This window comes from Bufo gargarizans, chromosome 3 (genome assembly GCF_014858855.1).
Source record: "Bufo gargarizans isolate SCDJY-AF-19 chromosome 3, ASM1485885v1, whole genome shotgun sequence".
Taxonomy (NCBI): Eukaryota; Metazoa; Chordata; class Amphibia; order Anura; family Bufonidae; genus Bufo; species Bufo gargarizans.
Window position 1 is genome coordinate 615,081,385 of NC_058082.1, and position 27,635 is coordinate 615,109,019.

The following is a 27,635-nucleotide window of genomic DNA, read 5'->3' on the forward strand; positions in this document are numbered from 1 at the left end:
CTAAGATCAAGTTTGGAGAACCACCTAGCACCCGCAATCTGATTAAAAAGGTCAGGAATGAGAGGAAGAGGGTATGGGTCTCGGATGGTTATCCGGTTTAGCTCACAGAAATCTAGGCAAGGACGCAGGCCCCCATCTTTCTTTTTAACAAAGAAAAACCCTGCAGCCACGGGTGAAGAAGAGAATCTGATGTGTCCCTTAGCCAGACTCTCGGAGATATAATCTTTCATGGCTTGTCTCTTGGGACCTGAAAGATTATACAACCTGGACTTGGGTAATTTTGCACCGGGAATCAGGTTAACCGGGCAATCATAAGGACGATGAGGTGGTAGCTTCTGACAACCCTTTTCAGAAAAAACGTCCTCAAAGTCCGAAATAAATGTAGGTAGGGAAGCTATGGAGGCGATTAAGCAATTGTTATTTAAGCAATTCTCTCTGCAATGTTCACTCCACTCCAATATCTCCCTGGCCTGCCAATCCACCACTGGATTGTGCGCTACCAACCAGGGAAGACCCAATACCACAGGAGAGGGAAGGCCCTCCAGAACGTAACATGAAAGACACTCATTATTGTGGTCCCCTACCCGAAGGTGTAAGTTATGGACAATGTGAGTGAGGTTTCTCTGAGACAGAGGAGCAGAATCAATAGCGAATATGGGAATAGGTCTCTGCAGTGTACAGAGAGACAAACCCATAGTGCGGGCAAAATGGGCATCTATCAAATTTACCCCTGCTCCACTGTCTAGAAAAAAAGAAATAGACTCCGTCTTAACACCAAAAACAATAACCGCTGGCAACACAAATTGAGATGTTCGTATGGAGGAAACGTATACCCCCCGGCTGACATCCTCCGCACAGCCTGGGGTTAGTAGTTTTCCGACAGTCTTTTGTTTTTGAGAAAGGAGGGACAGACATTAATGAAATGACCCCTCCCCCCACAGAAAAAACAAGCCCCCCACCTACGGCGAACCTCAGGAGGACGGACCTGACGAGAAGTTCCTCCTAGCTGCATAGGCTCATCTAAGTCAGTACAGACTAACTGCTGCTTGGGAGAGGTTACCGATTGCTCAGGAATTTTCGATCTCTCCCTAAGACGTCTATCTATTCTGATAGAGAGGGACATAACAGCATCAAGGGAAAGGGGGGTCTCATACAGCGCCAGCGCATCCTTAACCCTTTCAGATAACCCAGAGCAGAACTGACTCCTGAGAGCCGGGTCGTTCCACTGAGTATCCGTAGCCCACCTACGGAACTCTGAGCAATATTCCTCTGCTGGCCGATCTCCCTGTAGGAGTCTCCGTAACTTCGACTCAGCCAGGGCGACTCGGTCAGGGTCATCATATATGAGACCCAAAGCCCCAAAAAATCCCTCCACTGACCGGAGAGCCTGGGAACCAGGGGGTAACGAGAACGCCCAGGACTGCGGGTCCCCCTGAAGCAGGGAAATAACAATCCCCACCCGCTGTTCTTCATTACCTGAGGAGTAAGGGCGCAGCTTAAAATATAATTTGCAGGCCTCACGGAACGTCACAAATTTGTCCCTTCCCCCAGAAAATCTGTCAGGAAGAACAACCTTGGGTTCTGTAACAACCTGGTTACCCATAGCAACCGCTGGGCTTGCGGTCTGCTGCATTTGCTGCTGTTGTTGGAGGACAGACGCCTTCAATCCTGCCACCTCCAAAGACAGGCCTTGAAGCTGTTTTGCCAAAGCAGCAATAGGATCCATATTGGATTCTAAGTAGAGAGAAAACATATTATTTTTTTTTTCTCAAAAAATAAGGGCCAGTTATAATATCACGATCGGCGTGACTATCACATACGTGACACAGAGGGAGGGAAAGAGGAAGGCCTTGCCCAAGTGAGAGGGAAGGTGGTGACCCCTGACTCACCTTGCGGCTGGCACCTGGCTGCCCTGACGTCCCTAGACGGGTTCCTCACCCGTACGCCGATCACGTGCCTACAACCCTGGCTTTCCCTAAGAGGAGCCCTAGATAGTGAACAGGGCGGTGGGAACACTAGTCCGCACCACTAGCTCTAAAGGAAAACACCAAGGGGAGGACAGACAATACAGACTAAACATATAATCCCAGGTGGGCGACAACAGGAGACAACAAAAAGCCCAACAGGGATCCGGAGGGTAGCACTCTGGAACAACAACCAGGATTCACAGCTCCAGTGGGTCAGTATAGATGTCCAGGCAGGAAGCTCTATAACTGGCAACTAGAGAAGTGTGAGAGGAGAATATAAGGAGGTTGGGAGTGGCAGACAAGAAACAGCTGAGGAGGAGAAGCTACGGATCCCTGAATGAGACAAAAAGGATTGCAAGGCAAACACAGAAAACAATCACTAAGAAACAACGTGATCTTTAGACATAGAGCGCGCAGCCACCCGCTGCGACTTCCTGACCCCGGGTATAACGGAGTCAGACGTGGCTCTTGACACCCTCGTGACACTATCACAAGGAACAAATGGTTCCCTCAAGTTATTTGGGCCATGGAAGTGAAGCGCTTTCAGGGAAAATCCATTCAAATGCCATGGACACAAAATTAGCTCTAGTGTCTGCTGTTTTAAACAGCAGAAACCCGGACGCTATGGTGGCTGCGGAGCTTCTTGGCGGGAGTCATGTTTAAAGACCCATTTTTCATTGTACATGTATGCCAGAGATTGAGAAGGGGTTGAGCATCAGGCTATATTAGGTTTCGTAAAGCTATTTTATGGTGGTCATAAAGATGGTAGAGTTGCAATTCATGTCCGGTTGTATTGCTGCCTCAGAATAATGCTGCTGATAGTTAAAGGTCATTTTTATATTTTGCAAATTCTGGTAAGGATAGAAAATGAGGCAGTGTTACAATGAGGACATATGGCCAGGATATAATAGGTTATTTATCCCACTGCTAGATCCTGCCATTTATTGACATCATCTAGTCTTGTAAACTCAGCTTTAGAAATCATAATCATAAATAATCTGGATTGCCCATCTGACACTTAACATTAATGGAAATTGAAATATACAGCTAATTTATAGCATTTCTACATACTTAGTAATAATCCTTGTGTCAGAGCAAATTCATTAGTTTTTCCCACTAAACTATAGCTATAATGCAGAATTCATAAATTCTTAAAACTTAATCATATAAAGCTCCTGTGAGTCCAAAAGCAAACTGCTTTATTAATGCTTCATAATTGGGTGCCATCAATGCATAAGTGATTTTTCTGCATGGGAGTCTTATAATTAGATATTGAACTGAATATTTCTAGAAACAGGAAAACAATATCCTGCCTCACATAGTCATTTGGTCATATTGAAAACAAAACCTCTGACCTGGAAAATTTTCCTTTGTAAAATTCTGTGCCTATTTGGGCATTGAGACTATTACCATTGAAAAATCAATTCTTAAACTGAACCCTTGCAATGTACAGGGTTATTACATTGATTTCATGTACATTATCACTATTACTAAGCCACATAAACAAGAGAGGCAGTATATGTCTGGTCTGTATGGTAGAATTCAATTCTCAAACCCACATGCAGTCGTGCATATACACTCACCTAAAGAACTATTAGGAACACCTGTTCTATTTCTCATTAATGTGGTTATCTAGTCAACCAATCACATGGCAGTTGCTTCAATGCATGTAGGGTTGTGGTCCTGGTCAAGACAATCTCCTGAACTCCAAACTGAATATCAGAATGGGAAAGAAAGGTGATTTAAGCAATTTTGAGCGTGGCATGGTTGTTGGTGCCAGACGGGCCGGTCTGAATATTTCACAATCTGCTCAGTTACTGGGATTTTCACGCACAACCATTTCTAGGGTTTACAAAGAATGGTGTGAAAAGGGAAAAACATCCAGTATGCGGCAGTCCTGTGGGCAAAAATGCCTTGTTGATGCTAGAGGTCAGAGGAGAATGGGCCGTCTGATTCAAGCTGATAGAAGAGCAACGTTGACTGAAATAACCACTCGTTACAACCAAGGTATGCAGCAAAGCATTTGTGAAGCCACAACACGCACAACCTTGAGGCGGATGGGCTACAACAACAGAAGACCCCACCAGGTACCACTCATCTCCACTACAAATAGGAAAAAGAGGCTACAATTTGCACGAGCTCACCAAAATTGGACTGTTCAAGACTGGAAAAATGGTTTCTTGAACATGACAATGAGTTCACTGTACTAAAATGGCCCCCACAGTGACCAGATCTTAACCCAATAGAGCATATTTGGGATGTGGTGGAACGGGAGCTTCGTGCCCTGGATGTGCATCCCTCAAATCTCCATCAACTGCAAGATGCTATCCTATCAATATGGGCCAACATTTCTAAAGAATGCTATCAGCACCTTGTTGAATCAATGCCACGTAGAATTAAGGCAGTTCTGAAGGCAAAAGGGGGTCCAACACCGTATTAGTATGGTGTTCCTAATAATTCTTTAGATGAGTGTATATAGGGGAGCAAATCCTGCACTTGTGGCCCGTTGCTAATGACGATCCCCAGCAAAAATGCATACAGTGGAAGATGCCCGCAGCGAACCACAAGTACCACAATAGACATCCTACACAAGATAGCAATTATGTGGATGTGATAATCAATATAGCAATATAACAAAATAATAGCAAAGACAGGAGCACTCTGCGGTCTTACTAAACCCTCAAACAAATTTTAAGATTGAGAGATTAGCCAACATGTCCTACGATGTAGGACATGTCTGAGCCCGAGCACCGCGCCAAGGTTTCTCAAGTAGCTCGGGGACCTAACACTCACCTACCTGTGCCGTATAGGCATTACCAAGAACCAGTGGGCAAATTACAGGAGTTTGTGCACTTCATGCTTGTTTAATACCACGCCATTCTTTTCAGTTTGTATTTATAGAGATACCTGGAGGTGTATAAACTCCAATTTAAATGTGCCTGCTTTCCATCTACAGGCTACATTTAGGTGCACCTGTGAGGCCTGGGCCTTATCAGCCATTCTTGAGTGGGACTCGCAGACTCCTCCCTCCTCCCATTGCAAGCATGGTTACATGCTGGAGGTAACTGGTGAGCTGTTTGTGAGTCTGCCTCATGCTCCTGTAATTTGCCCACTGGCTCCTGGTAATGCCCATACGGCACAGGTAGGGGAGTGTTAGGTCCCCGAGCTACTTGAGAAACCTTGGCGCGGTGCTCGGGCTCAGACATGTCCTACACCGTAGGACATGTTGGCTAATCTCTCAATTTTAAAATCAGTTTGAGGGTTTAGTAAGACCGCAGAGTGCACCTGTCTTTGCTATTATTTTGTTAGAATTCAATTCTCTTCATATCAATTATGAAGAAATAAATATATACCCTTTACAACTCTCTAAAGGATTTTCTAACCCAAAAGTAAATTTTTATTATCCCTGGATTGTGGTCTACAGAAAGTAAAAATACACTCTCCAACACCTAGGGTCTGGTCTGTTCTTCCAATCCTTTATGTGCACACTTCTGGATTGGGTTAAGTGTGCTGCTGCAGCCATTTTTTGGCCTCAGTGGTGATGTTTTCACGAGTGTCACATGACCCAGCAGAGATGTGTCCCTAAAGCCAGGGAATAAATTCATTAGTGCACATGACCCCACCTGGAAGTTTACATGCTTGGGAACCGAAAGGAGGGTCGACCAGACCCTTGCCACTGGAGAGGACTATCGGACTATGTGGTCTAACTTTCTGTAGACCACATTCCCAGGCATAATGAAATTTCTTTATGAGGTTGTAAAACCTTTTTAATATATGGAGGAGTCATATGGTTGGGCAGACGGATGATACACTTGATGGACTAAAATAAATGAAACATATTTATAAAAATAAATAACATGGTAAAATTGTGGAATATTATACTATGACATAATTTAAAAAAGTAGGGCAAAAGGTTACTGCAGAAATAATGAAGCTATTCAATATAGATTTTTTAAGGAACTGTTCACATTGTTTTTATAGGATATGATTTTCTAATGATACTAGATACTTTCCCATTTCTTAATCAGGCAGAATAATATTTGATTATTTATTTGCTGCATATTATTTCAAGAGTATGCAATGGTACAATGTGGGCACCACTTGGCTATTACTATAAAGGGGAATGTGGGCTAAAATTATTGCCAAAGCTCTAAAAATTATAAGCTGGGTGCTACATTGCTTGATAATCAGAGGTTTACTTTCTATAAGACCTGCCCTGATGAATTTGTCATGATGAACACAATGTTATTATACAATAAAATTGTGACAATGAGTAGTGGTCAAGCCTCTTACCGATTAGCCCAGAGAAGGAAAAGTCCAATACTTGGACAGCAGAGGGAGTGTATGGATTTTCATAATTATCATCTTCTCCATCTTAAAATGCTATATTTACATGTAATGTTTTTGCCACTTTTTGTAAAATATATTTTTTACAAAAGAAATGCAAAAACTAAATAAATAAATAAATTCCTGCCAAACTTTTTGCCAAAAACTGCACTAAAAACTGTTTATTTACCCTATTCTTTCCTTTTTCCTCTCTGTGCTTTGACCCCTGCTTTACCATGGCCCCTCATTTTTAATAAGGAAGCACATGTATGATGATCAATGAATGCCAAAAATCAAAACTCTGCTTTTTTTGTGATTTGGTGTATTTTTCTCATAAAATAAATGCCATTTTGCTGAAAGTGGTTAATAAAAAATCTGTAGCCCATCATTTAAAAAGTAAGACCTGTGTGGCTACATAGGCAACAAGTTTAAAAAATCATGTCCAACACTGTAAGGTGGCAAACAATTTTTACTGGTTTTAAGGTCCAAATCTGCAACATCATTAAGGGGTAAATACACACAAAAGAGACCTGAATTATACTGCAACTACGCTCTCTCTCTCAAAAAATTCTACTGAAATGAATCCTTAACAATTCTGATTCTATAGATTACAAAAAAAAATAAAAAATTTGGTTCAAAATTGGATTTTTTTAAAATATATTTGATAATCTCTAGTTTTAACTTAAAAATTTTCACTTTTTGGACGGTTTATTCCCTTTTAATCTGAATTGAATGCTAGTTAAAAAGGCAACAATCCTTGGTCGGCAGACAGTGTGTCTTTTTAAAAGGTTGATTCTGCTGACTGGTGCTCTTTAAAGAAAACAAGATATAGAGAAAACAAGACGATCTGATTTCCATCATGTAATATATAATTTTTAACAGCCTGTAAGAACATTTTTTTTCGACATGTAACTATCTAAACCTTTAAAACTTGACAAGCCGTTTAAAACAAAGGGGGAATATCAGCTTTGCTGTACTGCCAGAGATCCTGTAGGAGACGGTAACATGTTCCCTTCTCAGATTAGATTATATTGGCTGAGGGAATCTATATAAATTGTGTTCACTGCTACTGCATGAAAATGTCTTAGGCATCAGGAAATGTATTCAAAATGGAATCTTCATGTTCAATTTAAAATAAATGCCATTTTGCTGAAAGTGGTTAATAAAAAATCTGTAGCCCATCATTTAAAAAGTAAGACCTGTGTGGCTACATAGGCAACAAGTTTAAAAAATCATGTCCAACACTGTAAGGTGGCAAACTATTTTTTACTGGTTTTAAGGTCCAAATCTGCAACATCATTAAGGGGTAAATACACACAAAAGAGACCTGAATTATACTGCAACAACTCTCTCTCTCTCTAAAAATTCTACTGAAATGAATCCTTAACAATTCTGATTCTATAGAATACAATTAAAAAAATAAACTATTTGGTTCAAAATTGGATTTTTTTGAATATATTTGATAATCTCTAGTTTTAACTTAAAAATTTTCACTTTTTGGACGGTTTATTCCCTTTTAATCTGAATTGAAAGCTAGTTAAAAAGGCCACAATCCTTAGTCGGCAGACAGTGTGTCTTTTTAAAAGGTTGATTCTGCTGACTGGTGCTCTTTAAAGAAAACAAGATATAGAGAAAACAAGACGATCTGATTTTTATCATGTAATATATAATTTTTAACAGCCTGTAAGAACAATTTTTTTCTACATGCAACTATCTAAACTTTTAAAACTTGACAATCAGTTTAAAGCAAAGGGGGAATATCAGCTTTGCTGTACTGCCAGAGATCCTGAAGGAGACGGTAACATGTTCCCTTCTCAGATTAGATTATATTGGCTGAGGGAATCTATATAAATTGTGTTCACTGCTACTGCATGAAAATGTCTTAGGCATCAGGAAATGTATTCAAAATGGAATCTTCATGTTCAATTTAAAATTAGGATTGAAATCCTGTCAAAGTTTATCAATGTCTCTAAGGTTAAGACTGACAACAACCGGATTCTCTTGGGTAAGAAGGATCTGCTGAGTTGCTAACTCTAAAAATCAGTGTATTGAAGGGTATGTGCTAAAATTATCACAGATTATAAAAGCCAAGGACCAATTCCCATTGCATATTCTCTTAGCCAAGGACCATGTCATATGAAGTATATATTAGAAGCAAACAATATTCCATTTATCCACAACACACAAAACTATTTTGCACCTTTTTTATGAAAACATTGATCCGAAGAATTCCAGATATTCAGATATGTATAATGTAAGCAAACATACAATATTGTAACCAAGGACACATAAGTGGGCACACAAGTTATACTGTATATCAGAATATATGTTTACTTGAAGCCTCTGAATTATATCACTTTATAAGCAGACAAATGTGTACTATACTTTAGGTGACAATTATAAAACAAAATGCCTCTGTATTAGAAAACAGAGACAAGGTGTATGCCATTCTATACAATAAAAAAAAATAATATATATATATACAGTACAGACCAAAAGTTTGGACACACCTTCTCATTAAAAGAGTTTTCTTTATTTTCATGACTATGACAATTGTAGATTCACACTGAAGGCATCAAAACTATGAATTAACACATGTGGAATCATAAACATAACAAAAAAGTGTCAAACAACTGAAAATATGTCATATTCTAGGTTCTTCAAAGTAGCCACCTTTTGCTTTGATTACTGCTTTGCACACTCTTGGCATTCTCTTGATGAGCATCAAGAGGTAGTCATCTGAAATGGTTTTCACTTCACAGGTGTGCCCTGTCAGGTTTAATAAGTGGGATTTCTTGCCTTATAAATGGGATTGGGACCATCAGTTGCGTTGTGGAGAAGTCAAGTGGATACACAGCTGATAGTCCTACTGAATAGACTGTAAGAATTTGTATTATGGCAAGAAAAAAGCAGCTAAGTAAAGAAAAATGAGTGGCCATCATTACTTTAAGAAATGAAGGTCAGTCAATCTGAAAAAATTGGGAAAACGTTGAAAGTGTCCCCAAGTGCAGTCACAAAAACCATCAAGCGCTACAAAGAAACTGGCTCACATGCGGACCGCCCCAAGAAAAAGAAGACCAAGAGTCCCCTCTGTTGTGGAGGATAAGTTTATCCGAGTCACCAGCCTCAGAAATCTCAGGTTAACAGCAGCTCAGATTACAGACCAGGTCAATGCCACACAGAGTTCTAGCAGCAGACACATCTCTAGAACAACTGTTAAGAAGAGACTGTGTGAATGAGGCCTTCATGGTAGAATATCTGCTAGGAAACCACTGCTAAGGACAGGCAACAAGCAGAAGAGACTTGTTTGGGCTAAAGAACACAAAGAATGGACATTAGACCAGTGGAAATCTGTGCTTTGGTCTGATGAGTCCAAATTTGAGATCTTTGGTTCCAACTACCGTGTCTTTGTGCGACGCAAAAAAAGGTGAACGGATGGACTCTACATGCCTGGTTCCCACCGTGAAGCATGGAGGAGGAGGAGGTGTGATGGTGTGGGGGTGCTTTGCTGGTGACACTGTTGGGGATTTATTCAAAATTGAAGGCATACTGAACCAGAATGTCTACCACAGCATCTTGCAGCGGCATGCTATTCCATCCGGTTTGCGTTTAGTTGGACCATCATTTATTTTTCAACAGGACAATGACCCCAAACACACCTCCAGGCTTTGTAAGGGCTATTTGAGCATGAAGGAGAGTGATGGGGTGCTGTGCCAGATGACCTGGCCTCCACAGTCACCGGACCTGAACCCAATCGAGATGGTTTGGGGTGAGCTGAGGTGACCGCAGAGTGAAGGCAAAAGGGCCAACACGTGCTAAGCATCTCTGGGAACTCTTTCAAGACTGTTGGAAGACCATTTCCGGTGACTACCTCTTGAAGCTCATCAAGAGAATGCCTAGAGTGTGCAAAGCAGTAATCAAAGCAAAAGGTGGCTACTTTGAAGAACCTAGAATATGACATATTTTCAGTTGTTTCACACTTTTTTGTTATGTATATAATTCCACATGTGTTAATTCATAGTTTTGATGCCTTCAGTGTGAATCTACAATTTTCATAGTCATGAAAATAAAGAAAACTCTTTGAATGAGAAGGTGTGTCCAAACTTTTAGTCTGTACTGTACATGTCCAAGTATATAGGGCTTCAAATATATTTTTATATTCTATAAGAGTTTTCCTGGCATTTCTACCAAATTATTTTGAGAAGCAGGTCTTGACACTGGAAGTTGACCTTAGTTGAATCCTTAGTCTCAATAAACTAAATTTGCTTATATTTTTGGTGAGACAAAATAAATATTTCCTGCCTGGCATCACTAGGGCATGTCAAGGCTAGTCAGCCATGAACTAAGAAGTGGATACAAGTGTCTTCAGTGCAGACAATGCTTTGTGAGCTAAACGGCTTGGAATTCAGATTGATACATTGTAAAAATAAATAAATAAATATTACAGAGATTAGTGTACCTGTTGCTTATGTATCACACGTAGCTCATAGAGCATCACCTAGACTGGAACAAATTGTCCCCACTCAATAGTTAAGGGCAAGGGAGGTCATGTACAATACATCATGTTTGACTGTTCTCATTAATTCAAACATCTAAAAAAATTGAGCAGAATTGAAACACAGTATATTAGAAAGTTGTAGTGATTAAGTTATAGAATTTATGTAGTGATTAAGCTTTGTTTGCATAAAACTGGAAACCTTCTTTAAATCTCCAGAGCATGGGGCATGTCTCCAGAGCAGCTGGTAGACATTGTATAGCAGTTAAGGTTAGAATTAATGGAGAAGCAGCACATGTAGTTATATTCCAATGTTTTCCCTTTGTAACAGTAAAGCATTAAATAATTTTGGGTAAAAAGATTTAAAGATCAGTTTCACATCGCTGGATGTCATTCCCTTCATAGAACAATTATATTTGCTTCGGGAGAAAACTATACTATAACTGTTATAGGGAGAGAGATCTGCTCAGAAGTGTTAAAAAAAGAAATTAATTTTCAAAGGAAGAACTACTGTATGGTTTGGGAGGGAGGGAGACCGCTGTCCAGCCACATGCATATAGACAAATAGTCCAAAGGGAAATTATTGTACAGGAATATCCGAAGGCATAACTATTTCAGAATTTTCATATTTTCTACATGATGGATTTCATTTATTTACTGCTTTAAGAAATACTGAGGCACGTGACTAAAATGTTTTATATGCAAGCTGTGGTGATTCTCATCCTGAACACATTTCTACCAAAATGCAATAGCTAGTGTAAGTGGTTTACTGTAACTCTATCTATCTATCTCATATTTATCTCTATGTTGTCTATCTATCTATTTTTCACTCATATCTTTCATAGATAGATAGATAGACAGATAGATAAAAAGATATGAGTGAAAAAATTGGTAGATAGATAGGATATCTATCTATCTCAGATTTATCTATCTATCTATCTATCTATTTATCTATCTCCTATATATCCTATAGATAGATAGATACATGAAAGATATGAGTAAAAAAATAGGTAAATAGATAGGCTATATATCTATCTCCTATTTATCTATTTTTCACTCATACCTTTCGTAGATAGATAGACCTCAATGCCAGAACAGGCAGGGAAAGAGACTACCTGACCACAGATGGAAATATCTATATATATGAAGCACAGACCGACAGCAACAGCTCAGTAAATATAGAGAGGAACAGTTAGGACAGCACGTGAAATAAAAGTGGCAAAAAGTTGTTGAATCTTTGCCATAGCCTAGGACTCCACATCCTCAATGGTTTCACCAAGGGTGACTCTTTAGGAAGGACTACATTAAATTCCCATGTGGGTAGCAGCATAGTGGACTACGCCATCACAGACATGGACTCCACAAACATTGGGGCCTTCATAGTCAGCCCAGAATCGCACTTGTCTGATCATTCCTATATATTAAGTCCACAAACAAACCACCATGACAAATACCTCAGCAGCCAGGGCTCTTCACACTATCTCCATCTTATAAGTGGTCCAAGACATTGGCTCAGAAATGTAAAGAGGTGCACAGTAAACCAGAAATCCAAGAGACACGCTACTACTTCAACAACAAGGTGTTTGAGATAAACCCAGAAAGAGTCAACCAAGCTGTAAGAGATCTTAATAATATATTTTACACAATGGCAGAAATGGATGACCTGAAAAAGTATAGCGACCTAAAGCAAAAAGAAGATAACCCCAACACTTGGTTTGATGAGGAGTGCAGAGCTGTACGGAAGACCTTGAGATTTGCCTCAAATAAAAAGCATAGAGATCCCAACAACACCAACCTACGGGAAGTCTACGACACAACGCAGAGGCAATATAAAACCCTCCTCAGAAGGAAAAAGCAAGAATATACCTCAAACAAACTTATACAGCTTTAAGATGCCCACCAAGATAACTCCTTCTGGGAACTATGGAACTACCTGGGCATAAATGATAAGAAAAACAACCTCCATATTCAAAACGGCAACATCTGGCTCAAGTATTTCAGAGACCTTTACAGACACATCCTAAAAGAAGAACGTAACCCAGACCAAGAACAAATGAGGTAAAAACTTAAGAGCATGGAAGTGATACTTCCAAAACCTGCTAGAATCACCCATAACACTGCAGGAGATATCAGAGAGAATATCAACCAAAAGAGGCAAGAAAGCCAGCGGCACAGATGGCATCCCACCCGAAATGATTAAGTACAGCCAACCAGCAATAAAGGCAGCCATAGAAACATTTTACAACATTGTTCTAAGTGCTGGCTACTTCCCCCAAGCTTGGAACCAAGGTGTCATAACCCCAATATACAAGTGCGGGGACAGGTATGAGCCGGCCAACTACTGAGGGATATGTGTCAGCAGCAATCTGGGAAAACTATTTAACAGTATACTGAACCAGAGAATCCTCGGCTTTCTCATCCAGCACAATGTACTCAGCAAAAGCCAAGCAGGGTTCATGCCAAACCACCGCACCACAGACCACGTCTACACCCTGCACTGCCTCATCTAGAGCCATGTCCACAACAAAAAGCAGGGAGAGATATACGCTTGTTTCGGGGACTTCAAAAAGGCCTTTGACTCGGTGTGGCACTCAGGATTGCTCCTGAAGCTATTGGAGATCCGAATAGGAAGTAACACATACGACATCATCAAAAGCTCTTACACCAAGAACAGATGCCCTGTGAAGGTAAATGGGAAAAGAACGGCTTACTTCCAGCAGAGCTGAGGAGTCACACAGGGCTGCAGCCTCAGTCCAACTCTCTTTAACATTTACATCAACGAGCTGGCAGTGGCTCTGGAGTCCTCCTCAACACTGGGTCTCATCCTCCATGACACTGAGGTGAAATTTCTCATGTATGCGGATGATCTTCTCCTACTATCACCAACTGAGAAAGGTCTCCAAGACCAACTAGTCATTCTGGAGAAATTCAGCACCACATGGGCCCTTCCCATCAATTTAATAAAGAGCAACACTATGGTGTTCCAGAGAAGGAAAACAAAGTTAGTCAGGCCCCCTACCTTCATGCTACGCAACCGCCCTCTGACAGCCACCAACAGGTACACCTACCTGGGCCTGATAATGGACCAAACTGGGAGCTTCAAATCAGACATTGAGGAGCTGAAAGACAAAGCATGCAAGACCTTCTACAACATCAGAAGACAACTGTACCACCTCAAAGCACCCTTGAAAGGGTCTGGCTTAAAATCTTTGACTCATGCACCAATCCTCCTGTATGGCAGTAAAGTATGGGGCCCTCACATGTACCCCGACTGGTCAAGATGGGATTCTAAACCAACAGAAATATTCGACCAGGAATTCTGTAAGCATCCCCTTGAGGTCCATCGGAGCACCTCTAACAGTGCCTGTCGAGGGGAGCTCAGCAGATTCCCTCTACACTTTACAATCCACAAGAGGGCGCTATCATTCTGGGGCCATCTACATGGTAGTAGTGAAGACTGCCATCACCATAAAGACTTGCTACACCAAGGTATCCCAAGCAAGGCAAAGCCCCAAAATCAACCTACTGAAACCCAGCCCAACCAGAAAATCACCCGACACCACCTCACAAAAGCCGGTATCAGGAACACAGTAAACAAGAGACAAGAGGAATACATCAGTGAATAGAGGAAGGAGATGAGAGCATCCCAGAAGCTGACGGTGTACCAAAGCCTGCAGAGTGACTACAAACTGGCCCCATATCTGGAGAAACTAGGGAACCCCAGAGACTGGAAAATCCTGAGCCACTACAGACTGAGCGCCCACATCCTGGCCATAGAATCCGGACAGCATCGACAGAGCTACATGACTAGAGAAAGCAGACTGTGCCCGCAGTGCCACCTGGAGGTGGTGGAGGATGAGGCCCACTTCTGATATACTGTCGCAAATATTCAGCAGTGAGGGACATCCACTTTAGGAGACTCTCTGATCTACTCCCAGACTTCAGTTCCATGGAGGAGGAAGAGTAACTGCCCATCTTGCTGGGAGAGGAAGAGAACACTGTGGACATAGCAGCACAATATGTCACTGCCTGCCAGAGACTAAGAGGAGCGTTATATGCCATGGACGCTGATACCCTGACCCGGGGAGTGTCCGCACCCTTTCCCCCCTCCCTGTCATGATATGCCACAGACTCCTATACACCGATGCCGGGTGTGTCCCCATTTCTCAACCCTCCATTTCCCACATGCTTTGGCAATACTAATGCATAATTTTAGACCTGCCAAAAGAGCATTTATTTTATTTTATTTGATAAATAGATATGCAAAAGATATGAGTGAAAAAATAGGTAGATAGATCTGTCTTCTATCTATCTATCTATCTATCTATCTATCTATCTCTTTGTTATCTATTTATCTATTTATCAATCTAGTGTCTATCTTATTAGCTATGTATCTATCTCCTATCTATCTATTGTCTATCATATTATCTATCTCAATTTATATCTATTGGCTATCTCATTAGCTATCTATCTCTCTATTATCTATCTATCTATAATTCTAAAAACACAAAAAAAACAGCAACACTTTCACTTTAAGAGGTGTCACTATCAAGTTTTAACTCAAAAAAATTAATAAAAAAAGACTATGCATTCCCTTTAGACTTTGCCAGTGTCTTCCATTCAATATCCCAAATTCATATTCAAATTGAAAAAAAGTTTATGGCACACTCCGGGTCGATATGTTAAAAATAAATAGCTGCTCAAAACGGCAAGATCTTTAAAGCTGATTATGAATCTTAATTTTACATCCGGAGCAGACAGACTGACATTAATAATATAACGGTTTACAACCAGCAAGAAAATTACAAACGACTTAGCAGTTGCGCAATTCAATGTATTTTCTTTCCTTTTTTCATGTTGATGCAACATAGAAATAAAAGTAAAAAACACAATTTTCCCTTTTATGATTTGGTGCTAGAGGGCGCCCCGTCAGAAGTAAAAATATTTGATGTCTATGGCGGAGATCATCGGCTTTGTTTTATTTTTAAAGAAATGTATGCAGTAATTAAATTATGATTAAATGGAGTGCCAAACACTTGGCGTTTTGAGATTGCTATTTGTTTGTGCAAGTCCAGCATCAGCAAAATTTGACGGATTTATAAAAAGAACACTGGATGCAAATAAATAAAAAATAACAGCTTTTTTTCGGTGTGAGCTCTGTAACAATTTGGCCAGTTTAACTCATTTTGCCACAGACATTTGTCATAAGACTATTGCTGACAAAAGAAGAACTGAAATTTCAATTACACTGAACTCTATGGTGATCATTTGCTATGCTTTGAATACTGCGTAAGTCACTTATCTTCACCATGCAGCAAATTTCATCTAGGTCAGGGAAAAGTTTGCTGACATGAACCTCTCCAAATGCAAAACACATTCACTTTATTGCTGCTTTATGTTGTTTCATTTCCAATCTTCCAAAGCATATTTATACCTTGCAAGCAAAGAAGAGCTAATGGAAATCTTTGTCATGCCTTGTACCTGGTACCTTCCAGATTCATCATTTCAGGGAAACTTGTTTCCATTGGAATACACGTTTGCTTGTAGGCATGTGTCTGGGACATCTAGGACAACACTAACTGAACATTAAAGAGGACCTGTCAGCTCTCCTGACTTATCTGTCTAAGTCAATACTTACTCGTAAAATAACAACTCTGGAACATTTTTTCTTATGACTCTTCATTGTGCTATTCCTCTGCTATTCCTCTCAGTAATTGAGGAACAAATTGACAACCATTCCCTTAGTACTAGCCCAAAGTCAAACCAGTTAGTTGGTACAGTGGATCCACACTCACTGCCAGTAACAAAAGGAAATCACAGGGCAGATGAAAGGTCTTGTGGTTCAAGAAAGGATTGGTCATGAATGTGGCAAATTGCTTCTTGGTAGACTCTACGTACCTTGTTTTTCCCATTATATTCAATACGCTCTCACAAAGGTTGCAAGGTCATAATTAACCCCTTAACACATAATGCCATATATGTAAGGCATCTCTATGGTGATCATTTGCTATGCTTTGAATACTGCGTAAGTCACTTATCTTCACCATGCAGCAAATTTCATCTAGGTCAGGGAAAAGTTTGCTGACATGAACCTCTCCAAATGCAAAACACATTGGGCCAGATTTATCATTAGCTCAAGTCAGAATAATGGAGTGAAAAAGTCGCAAATTTTTGCGCAATCACTAAAACTGCGCAAAAATTTGCGACTTTTTTCTGCTCTGCACTATGCTCGCCAGTTTTCTGAAAGTGGGTGTGTTTTCTTATGTAAATAAATCTCTAGACAGATTTACTATTGTGAGTATTTAAAAAGTTGCAAAAAAGTCGCAAAAAATTGCGCAATTTCACTCCAGTGAGGACCATGCTTATCTTATGAGACTTTTTAATAGAACATGCGACTTTTTCGTAAAGACGTGCGACTTTTTCGTAAAGACGTGCGACTTTTGTAAAGCTGCTTACTGACGGATAAACTGCTACTGTCAAACCACATTTATTACAGTCTTAAAGGGCCGATCATAAATCTGACTTGGCTAAAACTGACTTTAGCCATATGTGAAAGTGGAGTGAGCTGTCAGAGTCATGATAAATCTGGCCCATTCACTTTATTGCTGCTTTATGTTGTTTCATTTCCAATCTTCCAAAGCATATTTATACCTTGCAAGCGAAGAAGAGCTAATGGAAATCTGTTTCATACAGAAATCTGTTTCATACGGAGTTTCATACAGCCGGCACCCGGCCACAATGAAGGGTGATCCAGCTAAACCCCATCATTTAACCCTTCAGATGCTGTGATCAACGCTGATCACGCCATTTGTGAAGTTAGCAGAGGGATGTGGCTCCCTCTGCCTTCCGATTAGCGACCCAGCTGCTGAAGCCTTCCAGTCCTGCTATGGCAAGTTCCCCCCTGCTCAGTGCATGAAGCACAGGGCAGCAGGGGCAGTGTAAAAATCTTATTCACGCTAATAGATCTATATTAGGGTGAATAGGACAAGGGGGGCTGTAAGAATATGGGGATGCAAACATAATTTTAACTTTTTTTAAAGTAATGAAACAAAATAAAAACTATATAAGTTTGGTATTGCCACAACTGTATTGAGCCACGGAATAAGGGTGTCATGTCATTTTTAGCGGAAACACAAAAGTTAGTGTTAGGCTCCCGTCTTACAGAGATCGCCTTGACGTGCGGCAGACGGGCTCAAATAATTTTGTACAAAATATATTTGCCAAGCATCTCTACTTTATTAGCATAGCATAAGCATTATAATATGTTTTTGTACTTTATTTGGTTTGCAGAGAGCTGTTGCATTATATGTTGTGTTGTTTTATGTCATTTTTAGCGCACAGTGAATGCAGTGATGTCAAAACCCCCAAAACCTTGGCGGAATTGTGTTTATTTGTTTTTTCAATTCTACCCCCGCATAGAATGTTTTCCTGTTTTCCAATACAAAACATGGTAAATTAAATGGCGGCATAAAAAAATCCATCTTGTCCCGCAAAACATAAGGCTAAGTAAACAGAAAAATTAAAACGTTATGCCTATTGGAACGTGGGGAGGAAAACTCAAAAATGTAAAAAATAGGCCCTGTCTTCAAGGGGTTAGTAGAAAAAAAGAAAAATATTTAATTTGTAGTTTCAAAAGATTACGTTTTAGCTTGTACTGTGCTGATACAAAAAGATAACTTATGTTATATCGATATGAAGCACAAGATGCACATCTAAATGGATAAACATAGTTACACATTATTCACCATGATTCACAAAGAAACGGGTTAAAATCTACCGTAAATGCAGGTCTAGGTATCAGGAATTTCATCCACTTACTGTATGTCATTGAATTCTTCATGGTCATAAAAATATTTTCACTATGTTCCATTAACTTGAAGGGTCACTTAATTTGCTCAGCTCACCTTGCCTTTATTCATTACAATATGACATCCTACCATGATATTGTTTGACAGAGTCAATTAAAAGCAACTGATTTACTGTACAACGTGCAAATGAGTCACATAACTGCTGCTATTTGTAACATTATGTAGACGTATAATCCAGCCTTTTTTTCCTGCCTTATCATTACATCACAAATGGAGTACATAAATCTTGTTAAATTTAAATAAAAGGAAGAGACCAATATTCATTTATTTCCTTAGTGACCACTGCAGATTTAAAGTATGTAAAAGGCAGGCAGAAGAACACAAAGACTATCTATAATGCTCAAAATCAACTAGGTCATCACCCCCCACAACCACTTTTTTTTAATAGGGGGTTGGGCACCTCTACAATATTCATTTCAATGGGATGAGCAGTTGTAATAAAACTTGTCTGCCTCTACAAAGGAGACAAGCAGGTAACACACGATGCAGCTGATCAGTGGAGTGCGGGGTATAGGATCATTGCAGTTCTGATATTAATGACCTATCCTGAGGTCAGGACACCAATATTGTGGCACTGCACAGTCTCTTTAAGATTTGACTGATTTACTTATTTTAGTGTATATGGCTAGAGATGAGCAAAGTATTAGAAAATTCGATTTGGCTGCTTTGCCGAATTTTACAAAGAAATTGCTTTGTGATGAATTAGTTTGTCACAAGGCGCATTTATTTGTAAGTAGTGGGTGCATCATTGTACCCTTCAGATGCCACGTTCATACATGATCATGGCAATAATCCAAAGTAAAAAAATAAAAAAAAATTATATGTACCTGATCTATTTGCTCTCAATATGCCGGCTGCCACCATCTGCCATACGCAGGACGCCACACCACGTACTGCCATACGCAGGACGCCAGATGAATACCTACTGGTGATCCATGCTGGGGAACTAATGGACAGCTATGTAGACATTGATAGTGACTGATCATCACTCCGTATACATTTTAGAAGTATTGATTCTGACTTTTGAGCATTATAATACCATTCTGTATAACGGTCCCCTGAGGATTTAGTGGAGGCCAATGAAACGCGTCAGAACATCTGTTTTGAACGGACTATGTATTCACTTTTCTTTAAATTTTTCTGAGCTGGGTGACGAAGCTGAGCAGTCACTGTTGCCTTTGAAGAGGGACACTGAGGGACACTTAGAGAGAGGGGAATTAGTAGATAGATATAGGAACGCATAGTGTCCCATATATATCACTATCCTATCCTCCCTGTATCCTCTGTTGTCATAGTATACCTTATACTATGGCATGCTAATCAGTGGTTGCATCTTTTTTGGTGCGACCCTTGTGTATACAAACCTCTGAAATAAATGTACACGAGCCTATACCTTTTAATGGATTATTTATTCAATGTTAAGTTTTAATTGCGGTAACCTACCTATTGTGAATTATAAAAAAATTATATTTACCTGATCCATTTGCTCTTAATGGGCTGGCCGCTGCCAACATCTTGCACGGCCCGAGTTGACGTCATCACGCCGACAGGAGAAGTGACATCATACATAACCACGCATGGGATTTTGGACAAGATCTTGAAGCAAGATGGTGGCAGCCGGACCGACGTGGGAAAATGGAGCAGGTAAATATGATTTATTTATTTTTTTTGCGGTATTTCAGGTTAATTCAGCTACATGGCGAATCGCTCAACACTATATATGGCAACCACTGTTTAATAGGTCTTTTACGACACAAAAATGGCATTAAAAAGTCTCAAATTATAGGCACATGCTATATTTGGGACGTGTCCCAATGAAATGGCGGACGTTTGTGATGTCCTGCTGCTCAAAGTTGTCTGGCAAAGCAAACATTTTCAGGGGTTTCCAGACAGTAAAGTGACAATAACTGACTGATCTGAAGAGAAAATTACTTTCTACTAGACTCCAAAGTTAGCAGCCATAATAAATCTCTAAATAAATTACGTATATAAAAGTGATGCAATATAGAAAACTAGTGATGTCATGAAATACAGTTCAGCCTGCACTGGATCCTACACAGAATGAAGAGTGCTGGCATATTGTGTATTCAGAAACCGCTCTTAATTCACAAAAATGATGTATGCTATATGTGAAGGAGCAAAATATATTTATAGTCTGTGATCCGTGGAGTATGGATCAGTGGTAATACACTCTACACAAATGTAATCAAGAGTCTATCTGACTTTTTCTGTTCACTCTATACTTTACCAGTGGACCAGACATTTTTCTTAAGCGCTGAAGTGTTTGGCACGTTTCAGCCATAAAGAATGGGAATGATCACTTGAATTGAAGTTATTTCTTTTTTAGTTTTCTTTTGATTGAACATTTATGTGCAAAGTTTTTTTTCCAGTACTATAGAAATTAATTGTAACATTTAATCATCTCAAATTAAAACATTATCTTTACTAAAGACTTGAATGGAAATAAAAAATATCTGAATATGATAATACATTGTTTTCCTCTAGCAAGCCCTAATATGTATAATAATATATGTGTAGAACACCTGCCCCTGCCTCCAGATCAGTAATTTATATGTCAATACTCATCCCCATTAACCTGGTATAAACCCGCAAACCAGCCATGGAATTCATACAAAGGACTACTCCTAGAGTCCTCTTCATTATTAGTGATGAGCAGCTTGGGCAATAGTCGTTTTCATTATATAACGCAAATTTTTGGCCTGATATTCACAATAAATTTGCAAAATTTACAAAATTCTAGAATTCATGATCTCCAGTCATTATTTTCTTGATTGCGAAAATCGGCAATTTAATATGTGCGTATAGCGTGTGCAATACAGGCGTGGCTAACTTTTGCTCAATTTTTCAAGCTGCTAGAAAGTTTCCTGAGACTGGAGAAAATGCACAGTACAGTAATTCCTTTCACACCAACTAACACCCTACACTATTTCACTAACCTACACTGACTATGTCCCACTAACTGTATTATATATATGAGCTAACTAACTAATGTAATGACATAGCAAAGCACAGAGTGCAGTAATGACACTGCTCTCTCTCTCTCTCTCACACACAACTGCAAAAAATAGCAGAAAATGGCTGCTGGGGAGGTTCTTATATAGTAAGGGGTAGGCAATTTTCCTATTGGTTGCTAGGGATGTTGCTAAGCTCTGACAAAGATATTGCAACCTTCTCATTGGCCCACAAGCAAAAAGGGAGGTTACTGATGAAAAAATATCTAGAATATTCACGATTACGAATATATAGCACTATATTCAAAATCTTCGCAAATTTTCGAAGTGCCGATATTCGCAATAAAAACTTGCGATTAGAATATTTGCGATCAACACTATTCATTATGTGCGCATGCAAAGCAGTTCTCTAAATACATTCCATGACTTGCTTGAGAGTGCAAAGCAAGAGAATGATGGTGAGCATCGACATACAAATTACTGATCAGAAGTCAGCAGCAGGTGTTCTATGCCTATTTTACTGTGCATATTATGGCTTGCCTATTTTACTGTGCATCTGGCTGGTGACTTGCCAGAGGTTATAGATTCCCTTTATGTAGTATTGTACAATTTACTCACTGTGTTTCATTTTTTGCACTGAAATTTGTGAAATAAAATAGTGTTTTACATTCAAATCTTTTGGTTTTGATCAGTTGCCATTGAGGATCATCACAATGGTCTATATTTTTTTCAATTTACTAATGTAATAAATGTCTTCAAAGCGTTTTAATAGCATATATCGCATAAATTATGTTGTTTTTTTGTGTGACATTTTCTAAATATATTTTTTTCTGATATTTTTAACCCCTTCCCGCTGTAGTCAATTTTTATTTAATTTTTTAACACTCTGCGTTCCAATTTCCCAAACTTTTGTATCACTTAACCATTATTGGCAGGAAAAGGGACCCAAAAAATTGGGATTTCTGGCATTTTTGTATTAGGGTATGATTACACAGTCAGGTTTCTTGATTCAGTTTTGGAAGCGAAAACCAGTGAGAATTCAAAAAAAGAGAAAAAGTCATATCTGTCCTTTATACTTTCTCTGCTTTTATTATCCACTATTGATTTTAGCTTCCAAAACCACATCAGGAAACCTGATCATATGGCTATACCTTAAAAAAAATTCTGTATCTTTTAATATTTCTATATTTTTCGGATCCTGCGGTACCAATGACGTTTATTGTTTAGGTAATTTTATTTGTAAAATTGTGAGAGGGTGATTTACATTTTTTATTATTTTGTTTTTTCATATTTTTAAAAACTTTATTTACTTACTTTATTTATTTATTATTTTCACTCCCCACATAGGGTGTTAAATTAGGATTATTGGGTCATTTATACCTTAGATCACAATTATATATTATTGGTTAATATGTAAAATAGCCATTACCCGCTAACTATGGCCCTGGCTCAGCTACTGAGCCTGCTCCATGTTAAAATACTCTCCCAAACAGGTACAGGGGATGTCAGCATGGGGTTAAGGTTCTATATAGAGTTTAATAAAGAAAAATGCCCAGAGCATGCTGCAGTTTTATTGATATGCCTCTGACCCAAAACCACTACAAAAATGTTTTGTATGTAAACTTTTTCAAACCTCTTCATAAACGTTGAACAAACATGTGGCTCAAATTATTATTTATTTTTTCTTGTACAAAACTGGGTAGAGCGATGCTGAATAAGATAAAGCTAAACATGTATCCAAATACTGTGTGATTTGAACCTAAAACAATAAAATGAGAATATCCTAAAAAAAATGCATAAAAATAGCATACAAAAGTAAAGTAAAGCTTAACCCATTCCAAATTTGTAATTAATATTTTGAGAGATTCAGTCATGATTCTAACATTTGTAAACCTATAGTTCACTAAAAATTTGAAGCTAAACATAATGTATTTTTTAAAGCACTACATACACATATCGGCTGACTGGTTTATGCAGCTTTATGTTTACCCCTATTTTGTTAAGATGGTTGGACAATTATACAAAACAAGAACTTTTTACCTTTTGTGTCATCTCTATCTCCTCATAGATTGTAATAAGCTCCTACGAGAAGGGCCTTAATTACTCGTGTTATAATTGTTGACTTGTATGTTGCTATGTAATGTCTGATTTTGTTTGTATATGAACCTCCTGAATGTAAAGTACTGAGGAATATCGTGCTGCTATGCAAATTATTATTAATATCTTTATTATTAATGATAAAATTGAAAAATAAAAAGGGGTTACAAGTAGGGATGAGCGAACTCGAACTGTATAGTTCGGGTTCGTACCGAATTTTGGGGTGTCCGTGACACGGACCCGAACCCGGACATTTTCGTAAAAGTCCGGGTTCGGGTTCGGTGTTCGTCGCTTTCTTCGCGCTTTTGTGACGCTTTCTTGGCGCTTTTTGAAAGGCTGCAAAGCAGCCAATCAACAAGCGTCATACTACTTGCCCCAAGAGGCCATCACAGCCATGCCTACTATTGGCATGGCTGTGATTGGCCAGAGCACCATGTGACCCAGCCTCTATTTAAGCTGGAGTCACATAGCGCCGCCCGTCACTCTGCTCTGATTAGCGTAGGGAGAGGTTGCGGCTGCGACAGTAGGGCGAGATTAGGCAGATTAACTCCTCCAAAGGACTTGATTAACTGATCGATCTGCAGCTGTGGACCATTGAGCTGCTGATACTCAATTGCTCACTGTTTTTAGGCTGCACAGACCGTTTGTCAGTCTCATTTTTCTGGGGTGATCGGCGGCCATTTTGTGTCTTGTGGTGCGCCAGCACAAGCTGCGACCAAGTGCATTTAACCCTCAATGGTGTGGTTGTTTTTTGGCTAAAGCCTACATCAGGGTGAAGCTGTCACACCAAGTGCATTTAACCAGCAATAGTCTGTTCATTTTTTGGCCATATACAAAATCAGGGGCAAGCTGCGCCTGTCACCAAGTGCATTTAACCCTCAATGGTGTGGTTGTTTTTTGGCTAAAGCCTACATCAGGGTGAAGCTGTCACACCAAGTGCATTTAACCAGCAATAGTCTGTTCATTTTTTGGCCATATACAAAATCAGGGGCAAGCTGCGCCTGTCACCAAGTGCATTTAACCCTCAATGGTGTGGTTGTTTTTTGGCTAAAGCCTACATCAGGGTGAAGCTGTCACACCAAGTGCATTTAACCAGCAATAGTCTGTTCATTTTTTGGCCATATCCCAGTCTAATTCTGTCACTAAATCCATACCGGTCACCCAGCGCCTAAATACTAGGCCTCAAATTTATATCCAGCTAAATCTGTCCCTAGTGCTGTAGCTGGGCGAGTTATTTAGTGTCCGTTCAAGCACATTTCTTGTTCTGGGTTGAAATACAATTCCCAATTTAGCAATTTCATAATTTAGTGGTTCCTGCTATATCAGAGCTATTTGAAATCTATCCCAAAAAGGGTATATAATATTGAAGGTGCACATAGGGTCATTCAGAATAACTTCACACACACCCGCTACTGTGTATTTCCAAGTCTAATTCTGTCACTAAACCCATACCTGTCACCCAGCGCCTAAATACTAGGCCTCAAATTTAAATCCCTCTAAATCTCTCGTTACCGTTGTCCTGTTGTAGCTGGGAAAGTTATTTAGTGCCCGTCAAAGCACATTTTTTGTTCTGGGTTGAAGTACAATTCCCAATTTAGCAATTTCATAATTTAGTGGTTCCTGCTATATCAGAGCTATTTGAAATCTATCCCAAAAAGGGTATATAATATTGAAGGTGCACATAGGGTCATTCAGAATAACTTCACACACACCCGCTACTGTGTATTTCCAAGTCTAATTCTGTCACTAAACCCATACCTGTCACCCAGCGCCTAAATACTAGGCCTCAAATTTAAATCCCTCTAAATCTCTCGTTACCGTTGTCCTGTTGTAGCTGGGAAAGTTATTTAGTGCCCGTCAAAGCACATTTTTTGTTCTGGGTTGAAGTACAATTCCCAATTTAGCAATTTCATAATTTAGTGGTTCCTGCTATATCAGAGCTATTTGAAATCTATCCCAAAAAGGGTATATAATATTGAAGGTGCACATAGGGTCATTCAGAATAACTTCACACACACCCGCTACTGTGTATTTCCAAGTCTAATTCTGTCACTAAATCCATACCGGTGACCCAGCGCCTAAATACTAGGCCTCAAATTTAATTCCCTCTAAATCTCTCGTTACCCACCGCTGTACTGTTGTTGCTGGGCAAGATATTTAGTGTCCGTCAAAGCACATTTTTTGTTCTGGGTTGAAGTACAATTCCCAATTTAGCAATTTCATAATTTAGTGGTTTCTGCTATATCAGAGCTATTTGAAATCTATCCCTAAAAGGGTATATAATATTGAAGGTGCACATAGGGTCATTCAGAATAACTTCACACACACCCGCTACTGTGTATTTCCAAGTCTAATTCTGTCACTAAACCCATACCTGTCACCCAGCGCCTAAATACTAGGCCTCAAATTTAAATCCCTCTAAATCTCTCGTTACCGTTGTCCTGTTGTAGCTGGGAAAGTTATTTAGTGCCCGTCAAAGCACATTTTTTGTTCTGGGTTGAAGTACAATTCCCAATTTAGCAATTTCATAATTTAGTGGTTTCTGCTATATCAGAGCTATTTGAAATCTATCCCTAAAAGGGTATATAATATTGAAGGTGCACATAGGGTCATTCAGAATAACTTCACACACACCCGCTACTGTGTATTTCCAAGTCTAATTCTGTCACTAAACCCATACCTGTCACCCAGCGCCTAAATACTAGGCCTCAAATTTAAATCCCTCTAAATCTCTCGTTACCGTTGTCCTGTTGTAGCTGGGAAAGTTATTTAGTGCCCGTCAAAGCACATTTTTTGTTCTGGGTTGAAGTACAATTCCCAATTTAGCAATTTCATAATTTAGTGGTTTCTGCTATATCAGAGCTATTTGAAATCTATCCCAAAAAGGGTATATAATATTGAAGGTGCACATAGGGTCATTCAGAATAACTTCACACACACCCGCTACTGTGTATTTCCAAGTCTAATTCTGTCACTAAACCCATACCTGTCACCCAGCGCCTAAATACTAGGCCTCAAATTTAAATCCCTCTAAATCTCTCGTTACCCACCGCTGTACTGTTGTTGCTGGGCAAGATATTTAGTGTCCGTCAAAGCACATTTTTTGTTCTGGGTTGAAGTACAATTCCCAATTTAGCAATTTCATAATTTAGTGGTTTCTGCTATATCAGAGCTATTTGAAATCTATCCCTAAAAGGGTATATAATATTCAAGGTGCACATTGGGTCATTCAGAATAACTTCACACACACGCTTCTGTGCATTTCCAAGTCTAATTCTGTCACTAAATCCATACCGGTGACCCAGCGCCTAAATACTAGGCCTCAAATTTAAATCCCTCTAAATCTCTCGTTACCCACCGCTGTACTGTTGTTGCTGGGCAAGATATTTAGTGTCCGTCAAAGCACATTTTTTGTTCTGGGTTGAAGTACAATTCCCAATTTAGCAATTTCATAATTTAGTGGTTTCTGCTATATCAGAGCTATTTGAAATCTATCCCTAAAAGGGTATATAATATTCAAGGTGCACATTGGGTCATTCAGAATAACTTCACACACACCCGCTACTGTGTATTTCCAAGTCTAATTCTGTCACTAAACCCATACCTGTCACCCAGCGCCTAAATACTAGGCCTCAAATTTATATCCTGCTAAATCTCTCGTTAACGCTGTCCTGTTGTGGCTGGGAAAGTTATTTAGTGTCCGTCAAAGCACATTTTTGTTCTGGGTTGAAATACAATTCCCAATTTAGCAATTTAAAAATTTAGTGGTTTCTGCTGTATCAGAGCTATTTGAAATCTATCCCTAAAAGGGTATATAATATTCAAGGTGCACATAGGGTCATTCAGAATAACTTCACACACCCGCTACTGTGCATTTCCAAGTCTAATTCTGTCACTAAACCCATACCTG